Source organism: Peromyscus californicus, unplaced genomic scaffold (assembly GCF_007827085.1).
Source record: "Peromyscus californicus insignis strain IS unplaced genomic scaffold, ASM782708v3 Scaffold_4__1_contigs__length_199733344, whole genome shotgun sequence".
Classification (NCBI taxonomy): domain Eukaryota; kingdom Metazoa; phylum Chordata; class Mammalia; order Rodentia; family Cricetidae; genus Peromyscus; species Peromyscus californicus.
This window is the reverse complement of record NW_026294562.1, coordinates 118,213,226-118,241,157: the sequence shown is the minus strand read 5'-3', so window position 1 is coordinate 118,241,157 and position 27,932 is coordinate 118,213,226. Positions and strand designations below refer to the sequence as shown.

Below are 27,932 nucleotides of genomic sequence, written 5' to 3'. Positions count from 1 at the left end.
AAAGAAACAGGCCATACATAGGAAAAAACATCTCCCGAGAAAGCCAAGATGTTCAACGTACAAAACAAAGACTTTAATTATTTAAAAAATGTTCAAAACTAGAGAATACCAAAAACATGATCCATGAAAGAAATAATTCATGAGTCAAACTTCATTAAAAATACATATTTCTGGTCTGGGGAGAGTTGAGCCATGCAAGCTTAACTACTTGAGTGTGGAGTCCCAGAACCAACATGAAGCCAAACGCAGCAGTGCAGGTATCTATCACCCCAGCCCACCGATGGGGCTATGGGAGGCAGACAAGAGTCTCTCCCAGAGCCTGGAGACCAGCTACCTTGGCTAGTGCAGGGGTAAAGAAACCCTGTTTCAAAAAAGGTGGAAAGATAAGGACAGGCACCTAAGGGCTGTCCTCTGATCGTGCCATGGCAGAGTATATGCCCATCCACATAAGCAAGCATGAGTGCACACACACATACACACACACACACACACACACACACACACACACACACACACACATACACACACACACACCATGACGGTTTTTTTGCTCTGTGAAAGAGAGGACAAAAGCTGAAATTTCCGAGTAGCTTTAATCACATTCCCCTAATTGCCAAGGATGATGAAAACTTTAAGATGTCTTTTAGTCATTCTCATTTCTTCTTTTGAGAATTTTCTGTCCAGATCTGCACTCCACTTGTTTTTGGTTTTTTGAGACAGGGTTTCTCTGTGTAGCCCTGGCTGTCCTGGAACTCACTTTGTCACTGTCAAATACATAGAATTTGCAACACAGAAAGTGAAGTCTCGTGTAATCTACAGGCTTCGGTGGACAACACTCCAGCAGCATGGCAGCATCCTCTGCAGCAAACACATTAATGCATAATGGTCATAGCAGGGAGACAGGAGAAGTGGAGCACGCTGCACTCTCCACATATTTTTCTATGAAAAAAATAATAAAATCCATTAATTCAACCAAACAACTCTAGTGGGACCACGGCTAGAAAATTCATCCATGAGGGCAGTGTCTCTCACCAAGTGAAGACTAGCCATTCAGAGTCACAAAGTGTAAGTAGGAAGCAAGCCAGAAGGTTTGACTTAGAGAGCATAATTACTGAAATGAAAAATGTCATGGAGGCACTCAGCAAGGAGAGGACTAGCAAATGTGGAGATAGGAAACATAGGCCTCTCGTGATCTCCCAGTCTAAGAGTCGGGAAAGAAAAAGTATGAAAATCCATGGTCAAAGCTTCAGAAATCTCTAGGGACTAGGAAGTGTACTAAATTATACAACTGGCCTCCTGGAGGGTAGAAGGAAGGAAAGGAAAAAACCCTCAAAAAGTAGATGAAAAAATATTGACCTAGACATTGAAGACATGTCTGATGTGCCCCAGATAGGGTGCTTTTAAAGAGGCCTATATTCATCTACTTTATAATAAAACTGTCAACAAAAACAAACATGTTTTTAAGTTTCATTTTTTTGTACATGTGTTTTGAGACAGGGTCCTATGTATACCAACCTGTCCTCCTCAAACTCAATATGTAGCCATAGATGACCTGGAAATTCTGATCCGCATTCCTCTACCTCTCAGGCACTGGAGTAAACATATTAGCAACCATGCCTGTGGTGCTGTGGTGCTGCGGATTAAATCCAGGCCTCTGTACATGCTAGACAAATACTCTATCAACTCAGTGTCTCCCCCCACACACCTGAGCTTAGAGACAATGACATTCTTGAAATCAGTAAGAGAATACACTTGTGTGAGAGCCATCCTTAGTGAGATTAGCTGTCAAAGCAGGTCTTGATGGCACCCAGCCATAATCCTAGGACTGAGAGGGCTGAGGCAGGAGGATCATGGCCACTTCAAGGCTAACCTGTATGTAGTAAATTCCAGGCTAGTCTGAGGAAGAGTGAGACTTTGTCTCAAAACAAAACCAAACAAAAATCCTAGCAATCAATTTCTCGTTTAAAAAAACAAAAAACAAAAACAAACAAAAAAGCAAACCTATGTAAGGCTGAAAACAGAAAGATAGTACGTTTATTTAAAGTGCTAAAAGAAATAAAAATGAAGCCTGCAGATATGCACGTTCAAACAATGCAAAATAAAAGATACAATGAGTTAGCACTTCATATCCACTGATGTTTTTATAACCATAAAGATGGACAGTAGTTGGAGGAGAAACATTGGAGCCATTGTACGTTAATGCTGGGAATATAAAATAATGCAGTTATTCAAAAAATATTTTACAGGTTTTCAAGGGCCTAAACATATAGTTACCATGTGATCTAGCATCCTAACAGATATTTGAAGGAATATAAACACTTAGGTACACAAAATTCACAAACAGTCCTAGCATTATTGTTTCTAATAGAAAGGTGGAAGTAACCTATATAACCACTGCCTAGTGAGTCGAGATGTTCTTGGTTGTTTTTGCTTTGTTTTGGCAAAGTTCAGCAGTCACTTTCCTGTGGGTCCTGCATGTTCAGTTTATACAAGATACTTTCAAGCAGTCCAGGCAAGAGCAGCTTCTTACCCAACTGGCTAGCCATGACACATTGAAAGCAAACTCCATAAGAAGTTTCTTTGATGCCCATCATCACTGAAGTAAATTGGTGCTTCCAGGGGCAGATGAGTCTCATTGTCACGAAAAGCCCTAAGTTAACAAAACACTTTAAATACCATATTCTGTAGGTCTTTGAAAGGTTTGAAGACCATCTATCTATCTAAAATATATTGCTATACAATCTGGAAAGCATACCTAACATATCCACAATTCTGATTCTTATAAATAACTAACCACTAACCTATGTTTCCTGATTATCCTATATAGTTTAGAATAATAGCTTTCAAAAACTAGAATTTTACCTTACATTTTTAAATGAACTGCATAGGTACAATACCTTAAACAAGAATAGAAACATATATACAGTATTAACAAAAATAACTTTAAATTTGTATCAATATACTATAGTCCCCTAAATGATAACAAATATCCATAACCCACCAAATAACCAAGGACTGTCCATACCCCCCAACTCTTGGGGATGTGAGTGTAGCTTTCTCTGTACTGAGGCTTCCTGCTATCTGTGAACAAAGCATCTTTAGGGTCCCAGAGAGAAAATTTGAGATAATGGCCAAGTCTGGGAAGACCAGATATAATCTTTGTTGATAGGTATCACCTGTCAAGATTCAGGAGGTCTCCCTTGATCACACCTGATTAATATCATTCCTAAAGGAATCCATAGCCTCTCATGTGGGAACAAAACTCCAAAGCATTTTTTATTTCCATTTAAAAAATACATTATTTTTACTTCTTTTTAAAAGTTAAGATAGCCCTAAAGTACACAGGTTGGTTTAATTTTGCAGTCCTGCTCGCAGTCCCATCTCTTAGCAACTGTTGTTTGCATATCAACATTCAAGAAATTCAAAATCAACACAACACTATATAGAATCCAGACTCCTTATGTGTTTCCCATCTTATGTGGCTTTTTTCTTTTATATTACTTTTACTCTCTCTTTAAAGACTTTATTTATTTTTTAAAACTATTTATTTCTTGCCGGGCAGTGGTGGCACACGCCTTTAATCCCAGCACTCGGGAGGCAGAGCCAGGCGGATCTCTGTGAGTTCGAGGCCAGCCTGGACTACCAAGTGAGTTCCAGGAAAGGCGCAAAACTACACAGAGAAACCCTGTCTCGAGAAAAAAAAAACAAAACTATTTATTTCTTTCTATAACTGCCTATACCCATTTTCTTTTCTTTCTTAAGCCTACATATATTGTAAAACACACCAGAACCTATTTAAAGGTTTTTCTGTCTGGACCTCTTTCATTGTGTATCTTTTAGCCTTTTTTGACCATGTGAGCAAACCTTTAGACTGCTAACCTGGATTCTCCATGCAGCTCTCTTGGCTGGCTCCACTTGCTTCTCAAGTTATGAAACCCAAGCCTAAAGCTTGTGGCCAGGTCGGAGGTTTGTGACAAAAACTGCTTTCAACCTTCCTGGAGCTCTAGAATGACAATGCTTGCACTGTGGCAGGCATTTTTACTTAGTTTTTTGTTCCTACGTAAAGTACTGGCTGCTCAAGGGCTCACTGACTGGCAGAAACTGTCCGGCTGTAACTCTTAAAGGAGCCATATTCTTTTTTTTTTTTTTTTTTTTTTTTTTTTTACTTTTCAGCTTTCTCAGGCCCTATGGAAATTTGAGAGTCCCATCTTTCATGCCAAAATGTTGTTGGTTGTTTTTGCTCTTTGGCTCTTTTGAGGGGCCTACCACCCAGCTCCGAAATAAATCACACATGGAGGCTTATTCTTAATTATAAATGCCAGTCTTAGCTTGGCTTGTTGCTAGCCAGCTTTACTTAAATTATCCTATTTATCTTTGGCCTTGGGGCTTTCCCCCTTCTATTCCTGTATATAGCTGGGTGGCTGACCCCTGGGTCTCCCTCCTTCTCTAATTACTTCTTCCTCTCTCTTTCTCCTCCCAAATTTCTCCTTCTATTAATTCTCTCTGCCTGCCAGCCTTGCCCATCCTTTCTCCTGCCTCGCTATTGGCCATTCAGCTCTTTATTAGACCATCAGGTGTTCTAGACAGGCACAGTAACACAGCTTCACAGAGTTAAACTGCAACACAAACAAAAGTAACACACTTTAAAATATTATTTCAGCCAGGCGGTGGTGGCGCACGCCTTTAATCCCAGCACTCGGGAGGCAGAGCCAGGCAGATCTCTGTGAGTTCGAGGCCAGCCTGGACTACCAAGTGAGTTCCAGGAAAGGCGCAAAGCTACACAGAGAAACCCTGTCTCGAAAAACCAAAAAAAAAAAAAAATTAAAAAAAATAAAAATATTATTTCCTAATATAGAGATATTCTAAAACCTCATCCATTCTGTGCTTTAAAGGGGAGAGCTTTCTATAGTGTGTCTAAATTAACATGAACAACAACAACAACAACAAAACACTGTAAGGAAAACAAGCCACATATTGAGTTCCAGCTACATAAGGCCCAAAGGCAAAGCTGCTATGTTCAGGGACAGGTATTCAGGTGGGAAAACCATAACAAAAATAATTTTCTAAGCAATGATTATAAAAGCCAGATAATTGCTCCTTTGGGGGTGGATAAAGAATCATGTTTTAGATTGAAGTGATGGCAAGAAAGGGGATGGTGTATGGGGTTCTGGTGATGGCTCCTATTTTGGTGTGAATGATGGCAATCCCATTGTTCATTTTATAGTAATTCAAAAAGTTTCACAAACGTGCAGTGTGCAATTTGGATTGTATGCTATATGTCACAATAAATATTCACTTGCTACTGAGACATTTGCTAGTGAAAAGTCCATGAGTTGATAAACTATAGTTATTTAGTCATTCCCATATTATTGACATTCTGATGGTTACAATTGTCCGTCATTCTCAACAATATCATCACTAAGGGTTTTTGTGGAAAAAAATTCCTTATAAACTCTGTTTGTGAAGTTAATTTTTATTAACCTAAGATGGATTTGTAAATGTGGGGATAATGAGCCAGGAATCTGAGATTTATGCTATGGAGTCCAAATACAGTATTTTTTGTTATAAATTCCAGGGGGCTTATTTCAACCAAATGTCCCAGTTTTCCAAGCCCCTTTAGAATTCGGAGTCTGCCCTTGGGTATTTCTAAGTTGACCTCAGTCCATGGAGAATCAGTCCCACCTTCATCTCAGAAAGCTTCACTGCAACTTCTCACAAGCCCAGGCTTGTACAAGAGTTTGCTTTGGTATTTTCTCTTTGTTATCTACATGGTGAACAGGACCCTGCTGAGAGCCCTTGACAGAAAGGACTCCAGTTCCCTGAGCACCAGAGCGCCCAGTGGCCTGTTAATGTCAGACAGCCTCTACTCCACAATTCATTCTTAAAACCAGCACACATGTCCCCCCACCGTCAACATCCAAAAATTAAAAACATGACTCTCGTAAAACTAGAGATAGAACATCTGTCAAGTATTTATTCTAGCCATCTATTCACAAGGGATCAGTAGGACCCAGAAATTGATTTTTAAAAATCAAAGAATAAACATTGCTGGAGCCACTAAGTTTAAAAATACTGAGGAGAATTCTGAAGCTATGTGGAGTCCCACTTGGGTGGGACAGGATGAAACAGTAACTGTTGGGATTATCTTCTTACAAATTAAAATGTTACTTCACAATATGGGAGTTCAAGACAAAGGACAACGAAGTCAAAATCGGGATTTTGCCAAATAGTGAATTAATCCTTAGGGGACCAATCATAAAGCAATGTTCCCATGCAACATCAAAAGGTCACAGGGTCATCCTGTGGCTGAATTTGCAGATGTAGGGTTGTACTTCTAACACCACACTCTCCCAGCCGCCCTGAGAAAGCACTGGGTGTGTCTTCTGTTATTCTGAAAATCTCAGAGGACTAAGGTAGATTGTATTGTTTAAAACCAACCAACTAACCAACCAACAACAAAGACAGAATGAATGACTTTATCGGTCTAGAGTAACAGAACTTATAGAATGAATGTATATGTATAAATATATATACACATAATTTATTAGAATTATGGCTTACAGGCTGCAGTCCAGCTAATTCAACAAGGACTAGCTGTGAATGGGAGTTCCAAGAACACAGCAGTTGCTCAGTCCACAAGGCTGCATGTCTCAACTGGTCTTCAGGATACACAGGAATCTCAGAGAAGTAGGCTCTAATGCCAGTGAAGGAATGGATGGGCTCACAAGGTGAGAGCAAGCATGTCCTTATATAGGCTTCCACAGAAGGTGTGGCTCGGATGTGTTTCTTCCTGCAAGATCTGGATTAAAGGTGTGTCTTCCTAACTCAAAAATCTAGAGTAGAAATGGATCTTCCTACTTCAAATTAAGCAAAAAAATCCTCCAAAGGTGTGCCCTTCATTTGGGGGGTTTTAGTTCCAGATGTAGTCAAGTTGACAACCAAGAATAGCCATCACAGTGGCCAACTGAGTGGTTTCACAACCAGAAACTAACAAGTCAGTTCTCTTTGCTTAAAGCCATTGATATGTTTCAAGATATAAGAAATTTCCCATCTCCAAATGGCCCTGTACAGAACACATGCCAGTGAGTCTCTCTTCCAGTTCCATTCAGATGATTGGTATAGGTGCACAAGTGCATTTTTCTTAAAACAGAGCCATGTTCTGTGACCACACAGGGTTAAGACAGTCAAGGACAACTACACCATGGTTTCCTATTGACTAGTTGGGAGCCTGAAACATTGTCTAGGGAAGGTGGCATGAGACCCCTTTTCTTGCTGCCATGTATGTAGACATCTGAATCCCTGGTCCCCAGTAGGATGCTAGAGAGCTATGATAGCATAGACTACAGAGTCCAGGTATTGTTTCACAAACTGCAATTGCAGGTAACACTTCAGAGGCCATACAAAGAGCAAGCTGATGGCAAAGGAATTTTTTTTAAAGGCTCTGCCAAGTTGGGTGCCAGCAGCCAGTGTCTCAGCAGAACAGGCTGCCACATCACAGGGTGTCTCTAGTTTCTCATGTGCATGCTGCTACCTTCTTTAGAACTACTGCTTATAAACTCTGTTTGTGGTTACATCTCACCTACCCACCAACTTCTGAATGGCTTCATCCTTCTTGTGAAATAAAAGATGTCCATAGCACTCCACAGCATCAAGAAAGTGAATATTTCTGTGAGGAAATTGGTTTAGCCAATCTACAGAGATTTTCCAATGACATGTGTAAGGTTTATCAAGTATGGTGAAAGAAGTGATCCTCTTATTCTAATAATGGGGTAGTATGCTGGCTAGTTTTTTGTCAACTTGACAGAAGCCAGAGCCATCTGAGAGATAGGAACTCTAATTAAGATGTGACCATAAGATTGACTTGTGGAAAACGGAGAGGCAGATGATTAATGGAGGGTAGCCCAGTTCATTATGGATGTTATCATCCCTGGAAAGGTGGTCCTGGATGCTATCAGAAAGCAGGCTATGCAAGTCATGAGGACCAAGCCAGTAAGCATTATTTCTCCATGACCTCTGCCTCAGTTCCTGCCTCCAGGTTCCTGCCTTAAATTCCTGTCCTGACTTCCCTCCATAATAGACTGTAAACTGTAAGATAAAATAAACCTTTCCCCTCTAAGCTGCTTTTGGTCATGGTGTTTATCACCTTACTAAGACGAATGAATGTACACAAACCCGAACATTTTAAAGGAAAATTAAACTTGTCTTTACTAGCCTTCATTGTATACATTTTCTGCCAAATCTACCTTTTGGAAAATATCTTAATGAAACAACCAAACCTGGGACTAAATATATTTAGGAAAACATTATTACACAGTGACAATGGAGGAAAATTAGAAACAGTATAAATTTCCAATTGTAGAGAACTAGTTAAATATATTGTGGCATAATCATTTATGCTGTCAATCATAATTTGGAAAAAATATGTTATTATAGGTTATCTGAGTACTAAGGCAAAAGAGAACCCATCCTCCCTTGAGGAATGAGTCTGATATTCATTCTCCACTGATTGAAATGTGAATAAAGTTGAGTTCAAAAGCATGTCAGGAAAACTCCACTCACATAAACACATCAATGCATGCAAACAACAAAATGTAGAAGTCCCAAAGGTTCATAATGATTTTACTCACAAAATTCAGTCAAGAGATATTGTGCTTTTCAGAACATTTTATTTTTATAATTACTAGAATTATTCAGTTTGTGCAACCCCTATAAAGTCCAGAGGAACTTTCTGACATGGTGTCCTCCACAATACAAAGGTTGCTTTCAAATGGGGTTTGCAATCACAGAGAACTTCCGGGAAGGATACCGCTGTTTGCCTCCTGATTCTGTTGCTCTAGCATAGGGATGTTAGCGGTACTCCCCGGGGAGTCCCTACAGGTGACTGAGTTTGGATCTTCTTTCTCAGGTGACTAACCTTATGGACTGTCTTAGCTCTTGCTTCTAACAACAAATTGCCATGATCTGGGTGGCCTAGACAACATTTCCCACAACCCTAGAGGCTGAGGAGGCTAAGATCAAGGTTCTGTGCTCCAATGTGTGCACTCTGTCATCACTGTGAGGGCTCTGCCATCACTAATGCCCTAAGCACCTCCCACAGGACCCCTCCTAACACCCATATACCGAACGTTAGGACTTCCCCATAGCTGTCGTGGAGGTCAGCACCTGAGCATTCAGTCCTGCAAACAGCCTAGCTGGCCTTGCCTCTTATCTGGTCCTGAGTGAACAAAACTATGAGGGAAAGTCTTAAAGGTGGAACCACATGTTTAACCCCTACAGGTCTTCCTTATGCTGTCAAGATACTCACCACCTCATCACAGCCTCTCATGATTTGAGTGAACATGAGAGAGGCCGAGCCAAGTCACTGAGTTCTGACTGCTTTTTTTGGACCCTGAGGCTCTCTTATCTGCCAAATTCTCTATCACAGCAGCAGGAAGAAGCCTGCCAGCTCACTAGGACTCATTGGAACGGTAGGATGTCACCTGGGAGGGGTTCCCAGGTTTTGTCTCTCCCACCTAGCTTTTATCTCACTGAACCAAGAAACAAGGAAAATCGTGCAACAAGCTATTCTGGATCTTTTATCAGAGGAGACTCCATTTGCCCTTGGAGAAGGTAGGCAGAGATGTGTGTACAGCTGGGACATGAACGAAACCAAACGCACACTGTCCATTCCTCAGTGGTCACCGCAGTAGTAGCATAGCTGCTGAACCTGTCGGGTTCAACCCACTGGGAACACGGTCTGCTTCAGGACTGAGCAGTCCTGTTGCCCAAAGACGGTCATGGCTAATGACGTCTGTTGTCATAGCATTGGTTCTCAAGTTTGATTTAATTTGATTTGATTGAAGTCTTTAATGGGAAACTGTTCTTATACAATCATTACATCTCTCGAGTTCTCTGGCTTTGGAGGAAAGACAATACTGTGGAAGGTGGTTGCTGAAGGGTAATTCAGTCGGCGTTCTCATAAATTACACATGTTTTCTGTCTGATTTACATAGAGGGAAACGTCTTCGGGCAGAAAGAGTGTCTTCTATAGTTTAATTGGATTTCCAGGCCTAATTACATTTGCCTAAACTCAGTGCACTTGTAATTTCACACCGAGGACGGTGTCTCGGGATACAACTGCAGCCTCGGCTGCTTCAGAAGCCGCCTTCCTTTCCTGGCAGCAGGACACCCACTGCAAGCCAGGGGCCCAGGGACCACAGGGAACTTATTTAATCATCGATTAAGGAAAAGATTTAATATAAGGTAACTGGATAAAACTTCTTAGGAAAAAATAATGGCAAGTTTAACTAGAAAATTCATCTACTGAACAATACAATTCCACATCCTCACTTCTAGTATGAATACTCACACCTTCTTCCTGAGTCCAGCAGTAGCAGAGTAAGCTTCTAGACCCTCGGGTTGTTTGCTTGAGATGTTTTACACATTACCTCCCCCAGCCCTGCCCACTACCAAATCCAGGGAGCCCAGCTAGCCCTGAACTCAGCATCTGAGACTCCACAGGGCTGGGATTACAGCCCTGCACCATTAAGCCCAGGTAAGCACTCCCTTTCTTCCTTTGACAGGCCTGAATTATTATGGTGTCTTCTCTTTACTCCCCCTCTCTCTCTAGTCTTTCACTTTCTGATTATTTAACATGTAAATTATCACTTCTGTTGCATTCGTTGCCTGCGTTAAAATATTCATAATTACTTTCACAATCAAACCCAAGCCCTTTAGAGTAGTAAGAAAATAAAAACAGGAACATCGGGGATTAGCGAGATGGCTCAGGGGTTAAGAGCACTTGCTGATCTCACAGCTTCCATGTTCTCCAAACTCAGCAGGACCACAGCAGACCCAGTGAGGGGTCTGTCTGCAGTCTCGCTCTCAGAGCTACGTTTTGTTCATGTTTCCATTCTTCCTTCGGGAAACCAGGAAGCAGGCCTCAGCCATCATGTCCAGAGAGAGGCCAAGTGACCTAAGTCCCAATGACATTCCTCACCAACTCAGGAGTGATGAAGTGACAGTTAAGGAAATAACAGCAGGACTCTGTCTGCCAAGATGTCCTGCCAGTGGTTTCCATACAGAGAGAAGACCCTTCTTCTCTGATTTTGGACACTGTCTAAACTAAATGATGCTCCCTGAGCCACTGGAGCCATTTGAAATTATGAAGGAAGCCAGCCTCATAATGAAGCTAATGCTAGGGTGGGCAGAGGTGGAGATGGAAGACCCATGTGTCTGTGGTGACAGAAAAGCATTGCTCATCATGCATTCTTTACTCTCACACGGACTTCCAGTCACACACACTAATACGTTTCCTGAAGACTGCTTAATTCTGGCTTGTCTGCTGGCAGCCAAGGCTGTCCTATCCAATGCCGTAGTCTAGCCATCACTCACAAGCTTCCCCACTAAGACAGACTGATAACTGAGTTAATGGTTCAATACACAGATTCTGTTACAACGGATTCAGGTCAGTATCACAAAACAAAACAAAAAAGTATCACAAAATCTTATAATTGAGTGGCTTTTGTGGAAACTGACATCTGCTTTTTAATGCATTCATTTAAATTTTATCAGGAAAATGTTATTTCAACAAAAGGCCCATAGGAAGATGTATTAGGGTGACAGGCATAACAATATTGCATGGTGTAGTGGCATAGGATGGTTTTATGATAGTTATGAATTTCAGTTATTACCCAAATTCAACATATCATAGCTATCCATTGCTCAGGTAAAACCTGGTCTAAAACACAGACCATAGAAACAGATTGTTGCTCATTGCGCAGTCTGTAGACTTCCATACAGAAAAACTTGACGAACTTTCTGCAGGAATTTATTGACAAATACTTTCACTGTTCCATGCCTGCAGGATTTCAAAAAAAAAAAAAATGAATAGCTGTCATTTGTGAACGGATACAAAGGAAGTTGTGTGGGGATGTGACTCGGTGGCTAGAGAGGTCATCTAACATTTGTGAGAACTTGGGTTCACCCCTCTCTCTGCTGGAGAAAAAGTGATGTTACCTAGCTGCATTACCTTATTTACGATGGGTGTGGTGGCTCATGCCTGTAATGGCAGCATCTGGGAGGCTATGGCGGGTGGAGTGCCGTGAGTGTGAGGCCAGCTTGGGCTACATAATGAGTTCCAGGACAGAGGGGGTTAGGGGGTAGAGGGTGGGGGAGTGAGGGGGTGGGTAGTGTTGCTGTCAGCTATTCTATGATTTTTAAATGTCTTAACTTGATGCTTCCATTTTATCTGCCAAAACAGGTCATATATTTTACGGCGTGTCCATGAGTTATTGTACCAGGTTTGAGCCTTTTGAAAGTTGAATCAGTTTTTGCATTTTTTGCTTTCTACTGGGAAGGTGGAAATACCCTCTTCTTAATCAAACCACACAGGTTTGAGGTTAAGAAAGCAGTTAAAAGGTCATGCTTTCTTTAGTTTGGGTAACCACCATATCAGCCAAGTGACAGACTCTCAGATTCTCCTGACCTCCCAAGCGCTGTGGCATTGGTGGCCTCGAGTGTTCGAGGCTCTGTGCAAAGCCAGTGGCAGGGGAAGGTCATGGAACAGATGCAAGAAACCCAACTCTGTCTCCGTTCTCTGTGACCAGGGTGAACTGGCTGAACTCAGAGCCTCCAGCATCAGGAGTGGTCATTTTCTTTTCTTGGTCTTGGCCACATTCTGGAACACGAAAGGCAAGGCAAGGGGGCTGCCCCTCTGAGATCAAGCTGAGGGTGGGGAGAGTGAGGGGAGGTTAAGGGCCTCAGTGATTTCAGAGTCTCCAGTTACAGCTTCAATCCAAACGCTGAACAGAAGAATTAGCAGAACCCTTTTCTTACCTTTCCCAGACTCTGCCTTGGCAGAGGATATAGGGTGACTATTTTTGAAATTACATCCAAAGAAAGATGAACATGAGCCAAATCAAAGTAAACAGGATCTATCCACAGCCCTTGTTGATGGCCTCTCTTGCTTCGTTAGAATGCTGACTTTGAAAGGTTTCATTTTCCGTGAGGTACATATGGAAACCACCTGGGAACTTAGAATGAGTATGAACTTGGGAAGCACACTGTTCTGCCAGTGCTGGTACGAGACAGGACTGCAGGCTGGGTGCTGAGGCAGCATACTGTGCTTTCTCAGAGATGAGAGTTCACAAGAAAAGTTCACGTTAAAGCACCAGAAGCCTGCAGGGTAGGGGTCTCATTAGATCTCCCTTCCTGGCTCATATGCACATCTAACACTGTATCCTCACATGGTCTGAGAGAGAGAGAGAGAGAGAGAGAGAGAGAGAGAGAGAGAGAGAGAGAGAGAGAGAGAGAGGAAGGGGGAAGGGGGAGAAGAAAAAACAGAAGAGGAGAAGAGAGAGAAAAAGAGAACAAAGGCAAGAAGGAGTGCCCTCAATGTCCCTGCCCTGTTGTCTTAGGGCATCACCCTTAGAACTTCATTTAATCTGAATTACCTCTGTTAAAGGTCCTCTAAGTAAGACAGGCATAGGGCTTCAACAGATTGGGGGAGGGCATGGGTATAATTCACTGCCTAATAACTGTGAATTTGTTTGAACATGAAGTGGTTTGGCTTGTTCTGGCTGCCATAATAAAATACCAGAGACTGAGTATATTAAGCAACATAGATTTACTTTTGGCAGGCTTGCGATCTAAAGTATAAATGAAGTGTGCCAGTAGGGTTGGCTTCTTTGGAAGCTTTGTTCCAAAGCTTGGTGTGATGATTTGAATCTGAAGTGTCTGTCACAGCCTCCTGTTTTGAGTGCATGTCCCCTGATGGTGTTGTTTTAGGTAGTCCCTGAAGCCTTGGGAAGATGGGTCTACCTCTAAGGAGTAAGTTACAGGGGGTAGGTTATTGTGGGTATGCCATCCCTGCCAACTGCCCGTCATGCTTTCTGCTTCCCGGCCCATTGTGATATGAAAAGTTTCTACCACATACTCTTGCCAAAATGGTCTCAGCTACTCCATTGTGTCCTCTCCAACGTGATTGACTGAGACCCTCTGTCATGGAACGATAGTTACAGTAATACAAAAGTAACTAATACACTAGACTTGTTTTGTGGCTTTTCCTATGGAGACGTGAACAAATCTCTATTCATCCCAGTTAGAACATCAATAACAGGCCAAAGAAGGGTTCTGCCTGTTAGCTTGGTGACAGTGAATTTACTGCAGTAACTACAGCAACACAGATCACTTAAAAGCAGCTACGTCCTGAGAGCACATCTTGCAGTCAAGTCCACTGAAGAGTCTCCACTCCCCAGCGACCCCCAGCCGTTGTTTACTGTATATACGACCTTGAGGGAAAGCCTTGTGAATCTTCCACACTTTCCAGCTTCTTAAGTTGTATTGACTTCCAGAGTCTTAAAGGTTTTATTCAGCTTTTGAGCTCGTGAGTCTCAATTCAGAAGAAACAGCGGCATAGCACTTATGGTGACCACCCCCTCCAGCATGGTCGTTCCTCTGCCCCGGTGCTGTGTGCATCTCCTGTTGTTATAAGGAAAGGAGTCGTTAGATTGAGGTCCTTAGTAATAACCTCATCTTGTCTTTGTAACTCTTTAAAGGCCCCATCTCCATACTCAGTTACCTTCTTGGGTATTGGGAATCAGGGCTTGATTTAGATATTCTTATTGTGACTTTAATGAACAAAAGGTTTACTCTGGCTTACAGTTGATGGAGATCATTCTGTCACAGCAGGAAGGACATGGCTTCGGGCAGAGAAGGCAGGGAAGGAGCAAGAGGCCACAGGATCACAGTGCGTCAGCAGTCAAGGAGCAGAGAGTAAAGAGGAGTGAGGCCAGGCAAGAAGGCCCACCCCCAGTGACCTCCTCCATCCCATGAAGCTCCAGAATCTTCTCAGTCAGGGTCAGCAGCTGGGACATTTCACAATAGGACATTTCACAAACCACAGTAGGACTTTAGCATATGTATTTGTGTGTGTGGGGGGGGGCAAGATTGAGACCATGATTTAAAATTGAAGATGCCAAAATTAGAGATCGGTGATGTGATACAAATCAGACCTGGTGTGCATTAATTCATAATAAAATACACTCCATGGGTGGCATCAAGACCTTAAGAATGTGTCTATAAGAAATGCCCAAATCATCCCCAATCTGTTTATTATTTTCTTTACAATCTTGCAGGGGTAAATCATATTGTAATGTGTAGTGTGTTTATTATCATTTAGTGCTAGTTTTTAAACTTTTCCATTTATGTGTATTTGATTCCGGAGTTTTTACACGTCTAAGCACATGCTGCAGTTTTCATTATCCTTATGTTGTAGCTTTCAGGATTTAATTGCACTATGGTGAGATTGGACGCCTGTACGAAAATAATTATTTTTAATTATTTTAAATGTGTTAAGTCTTTCCTTGTGGCTTAAAATTTTCAAAATTTTGTAACCATCCATGTGTTTGAGAGAAAATAGGTTCTTTGGTTATTAGATGTTGGTTCCATAAAGGGGCACTAAACATCAGCTGTCTTACCAAAGTTTCCAGTCTGTGATAAGGGCCATTGGGGGGAGGTGGGGTGGGGTAAATCCACTTTGCCTATAACTACTGCTATGACTGGTGACATTTTCTAAAATATGATAGTTCCATTATATTTTCTTACAATTAGCTTATTTTTGTCTTATAAATCTTGACACAACTCTAAGTGATTATGTTTAGAATCATTTCTCTTTAGTGAAGTTCAAGGCTTATTGTTACTTAGCAATTTTCTACACTCTTTGATACTTTTATGTCAAAAACCCTTTCACTTGATGTTAATATGGAGATTCTGGAGTTCTTTGGTCAGTGTTTGCCTGGTTGTATCTCACCTCACTTTTGATTTTGAGTGTTGATACTGTTTTTCGTCTGTCTTTGCTCTGCTAGCATATTAACTGAACTGGACTTCTTTTCCATCTCATGGCAGGACTTGTGCCTTTTTATCGATGTGTTTCAATCTTTCACCTTCTCCTGTTATTATTTGCTTGCATTTTATTTACCTTAATCGGTTTATTCTCTCTCTCTCTCTCTCTCTCTCTCTCTCTCTCTCTCTCTCTCTCTCTCTCTCTCTCTCTTCATTCTTTTAGGTAATTGAATATACAGTCTCCTTCTCCCACCCCTTATTTACTGTTGGAAGAAGCATAAACTCTCTGTTCTTTTAGGAGCTTATTCGTTCTGTGTTCCTGAGACTCCCCTCATGTTATTTTGTTTAATTAAAAAGCAAACAATTATTAGGTGTGCCCTTCCCTGAGGAGGGCCACCTCTCCTGCTCCCAGATTTACTCAATTGCCGGTAGTTTTTGTTTAGGTGGAGACTTTGTGGGCTTTTCCCTGTCAAGTGTGGCACATTTGCTGGTTTCGTCCTTGTTCAGCTCATAGCTGCTGTCCAGTGCCAAATCATCAGCCCTGGAAACATGCATACAAGTAGCATTATAAGGACTGAATTTAGCAATCCGTAAATCTATACAGATACATATATGCATGCAATAGCAATGAATGAAAGGGGCCATGCAATTGAAGGAGAGTGGGGAGGGTATATGAGAGAGTTGGGAGGAAGGAAGGGGAAGGGAGAAACATAATTAAATTACAAACTCAAAAATAATAAAAGCAAACAATTATAATACTGAGGGTGAGTAAAGAAGTTATGGTACAGCCAAATGCTCACCTAGCAGAATTCAAGTTGATAGTCAGGAAGAGTTCATTCAAGCCACACTCACAAAACTCACAGAAACTGTGTGGGTCATGAACAGTAAACAATTATTCCTCATAGTTGCACAATGCAGGACATTTGAGGTCAAAGTGCTGTCAAATTTAGAGCTTCAGTCCAGACACATGGTATTGCCGTGTTGCATCCTTGCATGACAGAGGGGCCCGGCAGATCTCTGGAGCCTCTTCTCTCAGAGCAACAGTGCCATTCATGAAGTCCTCTATCGTGGCCCAATTGCTCCTCAGAGGCCCTGTTTCGTATTACCATCACTTTCTGTGGTGGGAACATATGAATTTGGAGAGCATAATCACTCTGTTCCGGTTCTTACAAATACCCTGACAACAGGCAACATAGTGGAGAGAAAGGTTTATTTGGCTTACAATTAATTCTAAGAGGAAGTCCATCACTTGCGGAAAGTCAAGGTAGGAACTCAAGCATCTAGTCACAGCATATCCACAGTCAAGAGCAAAGAGGAAGGAAAAAAGAAACTTTGCTTTGAATGGTTGTCCTATTGCATGCTAGCTAGTTTTTGTCACTTTTACACAATTCAGGGCTCAGCCTAGGCAATGGCACCACCCACAGTGGACTGGGTCTTCGTACATCAATTAACACTCCACAAACCCCACAGATATGCCCACGGGCCATCCTGATCTAGATATTTCCTCACTAAGACTCTCTTCCCATCTAGGATGTGTCAAAATGACAGTTTAAAATAACCAGTTCCTCCCCAGACTGCAGTAGGCAGGAAGTACATGGACCACTGTAGCCAAGTCACAGTGAAGCTGGTGACAATGATCAGATGTCCACAAAAGTCTTTTGAGAAGCCTGTAAAGGACCTTCCTGCAAACCCACCACACCAGGGGTATGTGGCATCCAAATAGAACCAGTTAATTATGTGGCATCCAGATAGAACAAGATAAGGCCAGTCAGATAGGACTTTCTCCTCTGCCTTTCCTCCTCTCCCAACTGCTCCCCCCTCCCCTCCTCCAAAGAACAAGAAATATGAGAGTCGTCAGCAGAGGAGAAATGGGAGGATGAGAAGCAGAAATAAAAAGCCATCCGTGCTAACACTGAAGAGATTGACCATAGCCCTTCTGCCCTCACAGAGTCCAGGTCAGGGGTGTGAGCTCTGGGGAGGTGGGAGGACGGCCATAAAGAGATAAAGAAGTCCCCTTTTATGTTCAAATTAGATGAGACTTTTACAAAATATTTTAAACATTTCATTCTTAAATATGTACAAAAGTAAGAAAGAAGAGTGAAATTCACCCCAAAGTCCCCATACCTCAGCTCTAACAATTACCCACACCTCCTGATTGTATCCTGTGTGTCATCTTCCTTTTGTGTTTTGGAATATTTCAGAGCAAATATCAAAATATGCCTCATTTAGCATCTCTGAGAGATGTGGACATTTCTCTTAAAGGCATTCACAATACTGTTCTTGAATTTACAATAATACACAATCACTGTGACAGGCTTCGCATAGGCTGAAAGGAGGCTACTCTTGGGGTTGAAAGTGAATAGGAAGCTGGGAAGCTGCCCGCGGTCCCATTAAATGATGGAAAAGACAACATGACTAAATGGTTTAAAGACAGTTTGTAGAAGGGGAGGAAAGAGATGTTTCCAAACGATGCCAAATTCAACATGTCCAACAAGTTAGTTGGTCGTCTTTGATCAAAATGTATTCTCTGCATTATTCAGAACTGGTCTGGCATGAACCAAAAAAGAGCCTCCAGGTTTAACGTGCACCGTTTTGAACTTGATTCAATGGGGATTTGCTTCAAGGCATTTCTTGGCCAAAGACTTCCTTTTTCCTTCATGGTCCACACCTCACAATGGAATCTCACTTAAAAATGGGCCTAGTTATAGATGCTGTGGCTGTTAATCTTCACCATCAGCCTGACTACTTTTGGAATATCCTAGCTCTGGCTATGTCTGTGAGATTTAAGTGGCAAGGGAAGACCCACTCAGAATGTGGGGAGCATCATCCTATAGGCCAGCATCCCAAAATGAATATAAAGGAGAAAATGAGTTGCGTTCACCTCTCTGTTTCCTGACTGCAGATGAAATGTTACATACTTCTACTGCCATGGACTGTAGCCTCGAACTCAGCCAAGATAAATTCTCCCTTTCTTAAGTTGCTTTTATTGGGTGTTTTGTCATAGCCATGAGAAAAGTAACTAGTATAAATATTATTGCCTAATTCTTGCTTAATGATAGAACTGTGTTATTAAGATTCCTTTTTTATTTTTCAAACGTGTGTGTGTGTGTGTGTGTGTGTGTGTGTGTGTGTGGGTGTGTGTGTGTGTATGTGTGTGTGTGTGTGTGTGTGTGTGTGTGTGTGTGTGTGAGTGCTGGTACCTGGGAAGCCAGAAGAGGGCGCCAGACTCCTGTGCTTTCATAAAGCCTCAGGCTTTCATCCATAAAGTGGAGCAAAACCTAGTGTGGACAAGATAAGGTCATGCATGATGAAACAGGAAAAAGATGTACATAAGTATTTGATGTATCTGTTTGTTGAACAACTATTTAGCCAATTGCTTTTTCTACTCAGCAGGCTCTACTTGAGAAGACAGCCATAGATGGAAGCCCACAGTCTAGGCCTTTAAAATGCTCAAGTTCCAAAGGAAGAGAAAGAGGTTAGGTAACCTGCTATTCGCCACTCAATGGCAAGTGTAGTCTGTTGGAATAAGAGGAACTCAAGCTAGTCTTGGGGTTTTGAGAAAGCCTCCAGAGGTACAGATAGACTTTCTGAGCACACATAGTCACTCACCAGAAATCATTTGTAATACACTCACCAGGATAGAGAATCCTTCTGAATCCATGCAGTTGTGCCCCTCCAGATAAAACAGCAGACACACCCACCCAGCTGCTCCCAGTTCATCCTGTCCGCCTGTTCTCACAGAAATCATGTGTGCTGGTGAGTGAACATTTGCAGCAGGACCCCCATGCTTCCGAGATCTCATTTTCATCATCTGTTTTTAAACACTGTAGGCATGATTATCTTTTTCCGTTCTCTATAATCTTTTCTTGTTTTTTCTTAAGGCACATTTTGGTTATTTATATTGATTTAATATTCTCTCATAATAGCTTTGATCCTGAATCTTACGTTTTGAATCTAATTTCATAACCAGAAGAAAACAGAGAGACGGGCCAGCCTATCTGTCGTCATTCAGTCATTTGTTCCATTTTATCGAGGCTTTTACAACATGCCACACGCTCTACTCACAGGTGGAGATGCAGGAGGAGGCTGACCCAGGAGGGGCCTGCCTGCTTCAACAATAGCTGCAGGCAGGAGAGGCAGACAAAGGAGTATAAAAGGAAGTGATTTTATTTTGATAAGCACTAAATGGGGAAAAGTAGGAGATGTGAGAATGTGTGAGGGGAAATCATTTTAGAGAGGAGGGTGGGGGAAGATCTCGCCCAGGGGCGTGGCATTTTACTCAGAGTTGCATGGAGAAAGGATATGAGACTATCCAGGAAAACAGCATTTGGGCTGCCTACCTGCACCCTGGACTCTGGCGCATCTGGTGTCTCTGTGTTCCAGTGCTAAACCGTGATTTATGGATTAGCAGTGTTGCTGTTGTGGGTGGGGGTATTGGGTTGTGCCCCGGGCTGTGCTGAGGTACGCTAGCAATGCTCGGGTGAGAAGCTTCCTTACATCTTTTGTTTAAAAGATAAACCAATAACTGGCTGAACCAACTAAGCCGAGTAATGGCTGTCAGTTACGACCGTATCCACCCTGCCAGCTGGACCACTGCTTCTCGTTCCTTTGTTTTGAGGATGTTACATCTCTGATTATATTACGATGTGATGAATTCCCCTTGTATTTGGGGGCTCATCTCTCCAACTCTTTGCAGGCAGTTGGACCACTACTATCAGTTGTCAGAACGGTTTGTTGTTTGTTTCTTTGTTTCTTTGGGCTTCATGAGAGGCCCTCCCAGGACTTGCTAGTGTAAATGAGAATGCCAAGGACAGCGTAGCCTCTTCAGTTCCCTGTTTTCCTTCAGGTATCTTTGTGTATCTGATTGTACTGCAACAAAAGCTTTAACGGTGGGTTCTGCGGTAGCACATCTATCTTCCAGCACTTTGTCCGTGAGACAGCCTGAAGGACCACCCTCTTGACTCTCAAGGTGCCGTGCAGAAAGAAACGCAATGCCCGTGTGTTTGCTTCGCAAAATTCCACAATCAAGTGTCTCTAACAGCAACTGGACATTTGCAAAGTGTGTCATTAGACAGCCCCCTTCCTTGAAGAATGACTGGGTGACAAGGGGCTGTTTTCCACAGCCTGCCTGCCTCTTAGAAACAGGACAAAGGCTCATTGAAAATGTCATTCTGGTTTTTTGTTGTTGTCTTTTTCCCTCAGTTCTCTGGTGCCATCTGGAGGTTTGATGTTAATTTGCAGCCAGGCTTTAGTTCTGCATAAATGACTAGGTGTGTGGTAAAAGACCTTACATATAAATCATAAGTTAGAAGTCTTAGCCAGCCATGTCCATAGAAGCAAAATGAAGCACAAGACTAAGACCATGTGTGCAAATACACATTCTAATTCAGTACCAAATAGCATTGCTGGTCACCTGTGTAAGAGCTAGGGAAAAATGAACACGCGTTATCCACATTGAGAAGACACAGATGGCCACAGCTTCGTTTACACAGAGTACACTCATGCTTACATTAGACTAAGTTCAAGTGTTAGAAGGACAGTGGAAAATAACTAAAGCTTTTACATTTCAGGGTGTGTGTTCTGCAAATATTTCAGTTTGTTTGGCTCAAGTAATAGCTCCATCACTTATAAACACATTGAAGGGACTCTGGCCACCTTGAGTCCAGTGAGCATGACTCTGGCAGACCTTGCCCTTCTCCCCCATTCCCTCTACCTTGCTAAAAAAAATGTTAGATTATATTCCTAAAGCTAGTCACCAAGATCTATTCTCTTATTTGGCCACTTCTTCCTCCTGAAGCTGACTACCAAAATCCAGCTGTCAAAGTATTGAAGTCCAGCAATCAGAAGCCCCCTTGGTTCACCTAATTAACACGCTCAATTAAAATTAAACACCTCATCCTAACACATGGTTTCCCCCCTTTATCTTATAAACCACCATTTGCTCTGACCACATGTGTCTCCTGTCCATCCAGAGACAGTCCTTTGTCCCTCCTGGACAAATACCCCTGCCCCCTTTCTCTTGTTCCCTCCCCCTTCTCCCTGGTCCTTTGTCTCTGTTCCCTGACCTCTGTCCCTCTGGGGCAAATAAATCTTTGTGCTGAGAACTTGGTCTTGGGGGTCCTGAGCTCATACTGATCTCTTACATGCATGATCTTAAAGAAGCTATATGTTGTCTTATCCATTTTCTTGTTTATGAACTGGGCTTCATGGTCAATACCCTATAGGGTTATTATAATTTGCAGATGGCACAATGCCCATAAAGGTGCTTGGCACAGAGTCTGAAGAGCAGTACTCAACACACAGAGATGTTTGAGGTAGGACTGGGTCCTCAAAAGTCTTCGGCAACAGCTGTGAGTTAGAGGTTCTGCAAGCTGGCTATGGGAGTGGGCTCCACTTCAGTAAGGAGAAGGAGGCCCTTGGATTGGTGCTTCCCAAAGGGTTGGGGGTCTACTTGACTATACTGGCCACCCATGGACTGTCATTAGAACATGAGGTCAGGCTTTCCTTCTGAAAATGAGTGTTCCACATTCCTTTCTGTCCCGGGCAATTACCCTAAAGCAGTCTAGATCAGCCCAGAGGTCATCAATGAAATGGAGTCTGAACAATATTGGATCCTCTTGAGCATTCCTGTGAAACAATTTAGAGGAGGAAGGAAAATAACTCATGGTTTTGGGGTTTTCACTCCATAGTCCTTGACTCTGTTGATTCTGGACCATCGTGAGCAGAGCACCGTGTGTGCCGGAACATATGCGATACTCGCCTCTTGGAAGATGATAGAGGGAGAGGATGCAGGAAGGGCCAGGGCAAGATGTAGTCAGTCCACCATGATCTACTGCCTTCAACAAGGTCCCACTTACTTTCTACTCCCCTGCCTAATGTCATCACATTACAAATCCATCATGGGATTCGTTTGCTGGCTCAGAGACCACAGGATCCAATTTTTCCCCCGAAGCCCATCAATTAGCATCCAGTGTGTGAGCCCCCAATACATGTGGTGCTACTTCATAATCAAAACTTAAGTTACTCTCTTGCCTTCTAATTTAGTTGGGGACATTATACAAGCACAATTATAATTCATGTCTATCGTGAAGAATATCATCATAGACATGAGTAAAAGTTTACCCATAGAGTAAAACAATGAGTGTGTATAGGAGAATATAAACTCCCCCCACCCCTGGGAGTGGAGAAACAGGGGAGCCACAGTCTCCAGTAAGATGACCACTGAAGAGTAATAAGGGAAGGTGTGGCTACAGAATATGCTAGAATGGAGATTTTTACTTTTCTTAAATTCATATGAATACAAACTAACTTCTGGAATAAGGAAAAGTTCATCTAGCATTAACGATTGCTGTTCTCATGGCCCTGGTAACATGGTGATTCTGCATCATAGTATAGTGTAGAGGGAGTTCCCCCATGTGGAACACCACCATAGGCTTTTAATTTTAATAGTCATTGACTCCATAGGGAGAAGGCACACAGGCAGCACTTAGCACATGGATGTTTTATAATATTATTAGAGGCCTGTGAATCTAGAAATAGTTTCTTCACAGCTGTGCATGATACATAGACTAGGTTTTAAAATGCAGTCAGTATGACATTCTCTTCGAGGAGGAAAGTGAAGAATTTATTTGGGGAAAATAAAGTCTCAATGACCACGTTGCTTGCTGGGAAACTGACTCTTGGCATGTCGGTTATCACACCCTTGACATTAAAAGGTTGATCCTCGGGTAAATAAACCACACTAATCAGGATGGCGAGCATTTTCTGAAATGCACTTCTAGGTGGCCATCACTGAATTTGTGGAGCCATCTGAACTGCATAAGGCACCCATGAAACTGTTTTCTGCATTCTCTGGTCTTCTACTCTCAAACTTGATTGCCTGTATCTTGCCCTCCCGGTACTTAATGGACACTTTGGACAAATCGCACAGCTTTTCAGTCACTTCTGAGAATTAAAGTGATATTTTAAAACTCATTTCAGTCTGGTTTGTTTTAAATTTCACTCACCCATCTGCTTCCCAAAGCCAGGTAGACATCAGACCAGGGACAGGAGTATGGTCCCTCTGTCCCTCAGCACCACTTCTGCTTCCACCTTCGGGCAGGGAGAACAGGTTAGAAAAGAAGGCCAATAGTGTGTTTATTTAACTGGTATTTTTGTAGGCTCTGTGTCCCCTGAAAGGCTGGTGTGTTGAAGGCTTGGTCCTCAGCTGGTAGATGGAAAAGTGATTGGATCATGACAGCCATGATCTAATCAGTGGTCTCATCCTTAGCCTCCTAACAGGATGACATCATTCGGAGGTGGGGGCCTAACTGGAGGAAATAGGTCACAGGGGTCTTGACCCGAGAAGATACATTTTTATACATTGTTTCCACTCCCGTAATGTCTCACTCTCCACTTCCTGGCTGCCCTGAGGTAAGCCGTTTTGCTGCACCCGTGCTCCAGGTGGTTGTTTCTTACTTGACCTGACTCATGGGCCCCGGATGCAACAAATGTCCAAATGTCCACAGGCAGGAACCCAGAAAACTATGAGCCAACGTAAACTTTTCCACTTCTTGAAATGTTTCCCCTCAGATATTTATTACACAGTTGAAAAGCCAACCCTGACAGCAAGTCCCGCTTAACCCTTTAGTAAGGCTGTCTCCAGCTCCTGACCAGAGAGATGGTCTTGTCTGTGTGTTCTCTGCTCAGCCTCCAGCTGCTTCTATCTGGCCTACAGGGCTCTTACTTTAAAAACAACATATAAACAAAACCCACCAAGCCCCTTCCCATGGTATCAAGTGTTGAAAGTCAAGTCATCTGCCCTTCCTGCGCCATCCCCAGCTGTAGGGAACATCCCCTGCAGCCCGCCTTCTCTGCCACCTCTCCTCTCTCTGCCTTCCTTCACTGTGTACACAGGGCAGAGAGAAGCAGTGCACGTCCTTGCAGATGTACAGCAGGGCCTGACATGCACATGCTCTCCCCCCCTTCAAAGACATTATGGAGTATTGTAGCAGAAATCTTAGATGGTCTTATAATAAAATCAAACCTGGGCCAGGTATTGGGGTGAACACTGGAAGATCAGAGAGACAGAACAAGCCACAGCTAACCTCACCTCACCAACTTCTCAGCTGATCTTGTTTCCTCAGACTGGAAGCCTCTGTGTCCTCATATCCAAATGGCTCTCAGCTGAACTGTGCTGCTCCAAAGCCTGAAAGCTTAACCAGCCAAATGCTTCTAGTTTCTGGTCCTCACGCCTTATATACCTTTCTGCTTTCTATCACCACTCCCTGGGATTAAAGGCTCGCTTTCTGGAATTAAAGCTGTGTGTCACCATGCCTGGCCGTTTCCAATGTGGCCTTGAACTCACAGAGATCCAGAGGGATTTCTACCTCTGGAGTGCTAGGATTAAAGGCGTGAATGCCACCACTTTCTAGCCTTTGTATCTAGTGGCTGTTCTGTCTCTGACCCCAGATAAGTTTATTAGGGTACAATATTTTGGGGAACACAATACCACCACAGAGTATCAACATCTCTGGGAATGGCTTGTAGAGTGCTTCTCGTACCGTCTGGGAACTGAGGGAGACTAAGACATGGTGGCATGGATCTCAGTGGTGGAGCACTTGCCTAGTATGTACCAGGCCTTGAGTTCCTCCCCAGCCCTGAAAAGGAGAGAGACGGAGACAGAAACAGAGGATGTCCTCAACCTCAACTCCAAAGGCTCTGTCTTAGCTGCTTTTCTTGCTGCTGTGATAAAATGCTTTGACAATGGCGACTTAAGTAAGAAAGGGCTTATTCTGGCTCAGGTTTGAAGTACAGTCTATCGTGGCAGGGAAGTCAAGGCAACCTGAACTTGAAGTGGCTGGTCACATCACATCCACAGTCAGGAGGAAGAGAAGAGTGAATACTAATTCTCCTTTTTGGGTATAGTCTAGAACCCATCCCAGTGACTGGTACGTCTTCCTACCTCAATTAGCCTAATCAAGACAACCCCCAACAGGCATCCCCAACAGCCCTCTCCCAGCTGACAGTTGAGCTCAACCATCAACCATGAGCTCCCTTTGCTGTCTGCCTCTTGCTCTTAAACACACTGAGGCTCACAGGAAACTGGTGTATTCCTGGTAAGTGCATCCATCTCTCATCAGCTCCTGGGCAGTTCTTTTTGGAATGTTACGACACTGGACACTTCCTGTTTTCAACTCAGGGGCCTCATCCTAAAATTGTCAGAGGACAGAACCAGTCTTAAGAACATGTTTCCACGTTAGTGTTGGTGCTGTCTTAAAATCTTTTTTAAGACTCTTCCTTTGTCTTAGAAACCTTTTCCCTTGGCAGCCAGCATGGCCCCACAGGAAGAAGCAGAATTGTACCCTTGCTGCCAATTTCTTGGTGAAGTTTGCTAAAAATATGTATTCTCTGTAGGCATCGTTTGATTAGACTTAAACTTTCTTTCTACAGATTTTGTAAACAAGAAATGAAGGTTGGGTATTCTATTTTTTGTGATGTGCAGCTTTTTAGGAAGAAAAACAGTGAATGGATTAGCATCCAGGTACACATTGCAGTTGAATGGAGTTGGTTATATTCTTAACACATCAGAGTTTTTAGTTTACAATAGAGTTTACAAGTTGGATAGGCATGCCAGCACATGCCTGTAATCCTCCCAGGAGGCTGAGACAAAAGGATTGTGAATTCAAGAACAGCCTGAGCTACACTGATTGACTGTTTCAAAAAAAAAAAAATAGAATTGACAGAGTACTCTGCTTTGATAAATAGAAATGGGAAGCAGTAGGACTTTCTCACACATGCTGTGTCACACATAATCAAGTTTCTGCGGCCAACTGGTGGTATAGGCACCGCACAAAACAACAGCTAAAAAAACCATGATAGTGTTCAAAGGGGATTTTCCAAAAACTTTAAAACATTACTTTCATGTAAATATAAAGGAGGGGCAATGTGCCCATGAGTCATCTGACTATGAACAAGGAAAACAGCAGCATTCACAGAAAAATGTAAACAAAAATTAGAGGTACAGGGATTCTATCATCTATTAGGAAACAAATACTAAAATTCATTTCTTGCATTAGAAATAGGGCTAGCTCATGTTTTGTACAGACAAGAGCCTGTAAGTTAATGTGTAATTTCTGATTCTTGGACTTGATTGATGGAAAATAGTAAACCAAATCAAAGTCCTTTTCTATAAAACCCAGTAGTGCTTGGATGGGCCTGTTAGACATTGCCCAGGCTAAAACAATGAATGAATAAGCAATTATCGTTTGATTCATTTCTACAGTTAAATTAACTTTTAAATGGCAGTACTTGCCTCAGTATACTGCACGTCAATGTCTTCTTGTGGTACCCACTAGTATATTTCTCCAGAAATGCGGTGACTCCTTGTTTTCCCAGACACAATATTTACCCTTGCTTTTGCTCAGGCCCCTGAAGAGTGTGTGAGGGATAGAACTGAAAATGTGCCTCACTGATTTCAGTCTCCTCCACTTCCTTTATTTTTGTGTCTGTGGTGTGTGCATGGTTGTGTGTGGTCGTGTGTGTGCACATGTGTGTGCAGGTACATGTATACAACTATGCATGTTCATGTATAAGTTAGAGTTCAACACTAGGCATCTTCCTCAGTTGACATCTCTTATTTTTTTTCCTTTTTTTTAAAAAATAGTATATTTTTCATGGAAATAAAACATTACAATCCCCTCTCTTCTTTCTCCCTTCATCCTCTTCTAGGTACCCTACCTCCAACTGCTTTCATCCTCCCCGACTCTCAAGTCCATAGCCTCTTTTTCTTTCATCATTGTTATTTCATTTATATATTGAAACACATATGCATATATATGTTGTTTCATATATATGAAACATATGTATGTGCATATGTATAATATACGTGCGAATATACATGCATATGTTTCATATATATGCATGTATGCATGAATATATAAATATAACCTGATGAGTCCATTTTTTGGTTGGTTGTATGTCCATTCTGCATTTAACAACCAATAAGAAGGTTCATTCCTGGGAGAGGCTAATTCTCTTTCTCCTAGAAGTCATTAGTTGTCTATAGTTCTTTGTTTAGGGGTAGGACTCTGGGAAAATTTCCCTCTTCCACATTAGCATGTCTACTGATA

General features: G+C 42.3%; 1 long non-coding RNA gene across 1 annotated transcript in view; it reads right to left on the bottom strand.

Moving 5' to 3' along the window:
- Positions 1-11,501: 11,501 nt before the first annotated feature.
- LOC128095680 (uncharacterized) overlaps positions 11,502-27,932 on the bottom strand; it is a 46,489-nt gene continuing 30,058 nt past the window's right edge. Inside the window, exons 2-3 of the long non-coding RNA XR_008213296.1 lie at positions 16,623-16,937; positions 11,502-14,460 (exon numbers count right to left, since the gene is read on the bottom strand). This is a non-coding gene — a long non-coding RNA (uncharacterized LOC128095680). The remainder of the gene's footprint in view (positions 14,461-16,622; positions 16,938-27,932) is intronic.